Source organism: Papio anubis, unplaced genomic scaffold, assembly GCF_008728515.1.
Source record: "Papio anubis isolate 15944 unplaced genomic scaffold, Panubis1.0 scaffold2426, whole genome shotgun sequence".
NCBI classification, from domain to species: domain Eukaryota; kingdom Metazoa; phylum Chordata; class Mammalia; order Primates; family Cercopithecidae; genus Papio; species Papio anubis.
This window is the reverse complement of record NW_022162487.1, coordinates 2,087-5,483: the sequence shown is the minus strand read 5'-3', so window position 1 is coordinate 5,483 and position 3,397 is coordinate 2,087. Positions and strand designations below refer to the sequence as shown.

The following is a 3,397-nucleotide window of genomic DNA, read 5'->3' as shown; positions in this document are numbered from 1 at the left end:
GAACTCCGGACCTCTTGATCCACCTGCCTCAGCCTCCCAAAGTGCTAGGATTACAGGCATGAGCCATCATGCCCGTTCCTCACTTTTTTTTTTTTAAATGGTAAACCCTTTATATACACTCTCCTGCATATTTAGAGCAGCTAGACCTAAGTTTAAGCACAGTACTAGCTTGATGACTTGTGATCCTCCCTGAACCTCAGTTTCCTCCTCTAAAATGGCAGGAATAGCAAGACACCTCACTGTTGTCGGGGAGTCCCAGGAGAGAATGCTTGCCGCGAAGCTGTCAGCACAGGGCCTGGAATAGAGTGAGTGCTCCATATCTGGAAGTTATGATTAGTTGTGCATTCTAGGGTGGCCAGGCGGGGCTTCCCAGTGCCAGAGGTACAGACTGAGAACCACACCCTTGGTGAGGCCACCCACTTATGACTTAGGGGTCAGAGAGAACCTCAGTAAGGTCAGTGGTGTTTATTGAGGCTTTACTATGTGCTATGTGCCTCTTGCTGAGTTCTTAGCTAGAATCGTGGTATTTCAGGGGTTTTACACTTCTGTTCTCTGCCTCCAACCCATATGGTGTGTCTCGCTGTGTCACCCAGGCTGGAGTGCAATGGCGCGATCTCGGTTCACTGCAACCTTTGCCTCCCAGGTTCAAGAGATTCTCCTCCCTCAGCCTCCCAAGTAGTTGGGATTACAGGTGCTGATTTTTTTTTTTTTTTTTTTTTTGGTAGCATGGTGACATTGCACCATGCTTAACAACATCCCTGGTCTTTACTCACTCAATGCCAGTAACCTTCTTCCTGCCTGTTGTGACATCAAAAATGTCATACATTGCCAAATGTCCCCAAGAAGGAGTGGGGCTGAGGGGGGACAAAATCCTACCCACAGTTAAAAACCACCACCTTATCTCATCCTCACAGTAACTAACCACAGTAACCCCAGGTGGCAAGTACTGTTAATGCCCCATATTGCAAGTGAGGAGACCTACGGAACAGTCTGGGTGACATCCCCAAGAAAACACAGCTCCGAGATTCACACCCAGGCAGTGTGACTCCAGAGCTCACCTGCCCATTATGCAAGAGAACATCTGATCTCTCAAGAATGTTGCCCTGTTTGGTTGGGAGCAGTGGCTCACACCTGTAATCCCAGCATTTTGGGAGGCCAAGGCGGGCAGATCACAAGGTCAGGAGATCGAGACCATCCTGGTCAACATGGTGAAACCCTGTCTCTACTAAAAATACAAAAAATTAGCCGGGCATGGTGGCGGGTGCCTGTAATCCCAGCTACTCAGGAGGCTGAGGCAGGATAATTGCTTGAACCAGGGAGGCGGAGGTTGCAGTGAGCTGAGATTGTGCCACTGCACTCTAACCTGGGTGACAGAGAGACTCCGTCTCAGAAAAAAAAAAAAAAAGGCCATGCTTGGTGGCTCACTCCTGTAATCTCAGCACTTTGGGAGGCCGAGGTGGGCAGATCACAAGGTCAGGAGTTCGAGACCAGCCTGACCAACATGGTGATACCTCATCTCTACTAAAAATACAAAAATTAGCTGGGTGTGGTGGTATGCACCTGTAATCCCAGCTACTCGGGAGGCTGAGGCAGGAGAATGGCGGGAACCCGGGAGACAGAGGTTGCAGTGAGCCGAGATTGTACCACTGCACTCCAGCCTGGGCAACAGAGGGAGACTACTGGAAAAAAAAAAAAAAAATTACCTGGGGAATTTTCTGAAAGCTCAGGCCTCACCCCGGATGAATTAGATGTGAATCTGTGAATCTCTGGGCATGGGACCTGGGCTTCCACAACTTTGTAAAGTTGCCATGGGATTTCAAGGTTGAGAGCCTTGTGTTAGGTTGAGAAATGGTCAGGAAATTTTATAATCTCAAATCTTGGCAGCCAGTGTGGCAGGATGCAGACCTTCTCTCTGGGTTATCTGGGTTATCTCACAGGGGACCTGCCATTTCTTTCTCTTTTTCTTTTCCTTTCTTTTATATTTAAAATTTTTTTTGTAGAGTCAGGGTCTTGCTATGTTGCCTAGGCTGATCTCGAACTCTTGGCCTCAAGCAATCCTCTTACCGTGGCCTCCCAAAGTGCTGGGATTACAGGAATGAGCCGCTGCACCTGGCCTAAGACCTGCCCTTACTCCCCCAAGCTAAGCCCAGGCAGCCCAGCCAAGGCAGATCTTCCCTCTTCTAAACCTGAAACCCCTCCTGAGCCCCCTCGAGTGCCCCATCCTTACCCCATAGGCCCAGGCTTATACCACCTGGTTATTCTTTATTGTCATGCACTCCAGGATGAGATCAGAGAATGAAGAGGGTCTTGAGGCCAGCCTGGGAGAGAAGCACCAGCCTTCCTATTGGCAAGGAACGACCCAGTGCTGGGGGGAGTGAGGGGCCCTCTGAGGGTGCCAGGGGCACGCCGGGAGCCGCTGCTAACTCCTCCAGACAGAGCCGCACTGGTCTGAGGGATCAGGTGATGCAGGCTCGAATTTCTCCTGAAGCGTTTTTTTTTTCTCTGCAGGGGAGAGGGGGATAGTGGAGCTGGCATTTGAAAGACTCTGTACCAGTGTCCTCTCCTCAAACCCTCACATCGTGCTCAGGAGGGCTTGGACTGGACAAGACCCCACTGGACAGATGTGCAAATGGAGGCTGAAGGCCAACTGCCTTACTCAAGGGTGTTCAGAAGCCAGACCACCTCCTTTCAACCCCGTGCCCAGCCCAGTTATGTGGCCCAGGGTGCAAACAGAAGGTTTCGAGCAGGACTGGAATATACTGGTCTTCAGTGAAATGTTTTTTTTGTTTGTTGTTTGTTTGTTTGAGACAGAGTCTTGCTCAGACTGGAGTGCAGTGGCACAATCTCAGCTCACTGCAACCTCCACCTCCCAGGTTCAAGCAATTCTCTGCCTCAGCCTCCTGAGTAGCTGGGATTACAGGTGGCTGCCCCCACGCCCGGCTAATTTTTGCATTTTTTTTTTTTTTTTGAGGCGGAGTCTCCCTCTGTCGCCCAGGCTGGAGTGCAGTGGCCGGATCTCAGCTCACTGCAAGCTCCGCCTCCCAGGTTTACGCTATTCTCCTGCCTCAGCCTCCCGAGTAGCTGGGACTACAGGCGCCCGCCACCTCGCCCGGCTAGATTTTTGTATTTCTTAGTAGAGACGGGGTTTCACCGTGTTAGCCAGGATGGTCTTGCTCTCCTGACCTTGTGATCCGCCCATCTCGGCCTCCCAAAGTGCTGGGATTACAGGCTTGAGCCACCGCACCCGGCCAATTTTTGCATTTTTAATACAGATGGGGTTTCACCATCTTGGCCAAGCTAGTCTTGAGCTCCTGACCTCGTGATCCACCCACCTCGGCCTTCCAAAGTGCTGGGATTACAGGCGTGAGCCACCGTGCCCAGCGAGTTTTGTTTTTTT

The 3,397-nt window shown here is 51.0% G+C and overlaps 1 protein-coding gene across 1 annotated transcript in view; it reads right to left on the bottom strand.

Moving 5' to 3' along the window:
- Window positions 1-2,242: 2,242 nt before the first annotated feature.
- The window catches only part of LOC116272882 (MORN repeat-containing protein 3-like), a gene marked incomplete at its 5' end in the record, with an annotated part of 2,501 nt that continues 1,346 nt past the window's right edge, over window positions 2,243-3,397 (bottom strand). The window contains one exon of the mRNA XM_031661746.1: window positions 2,243-2,502. The remainder of the gene's footprint in view (window positions 2,503-3,397) is intronic.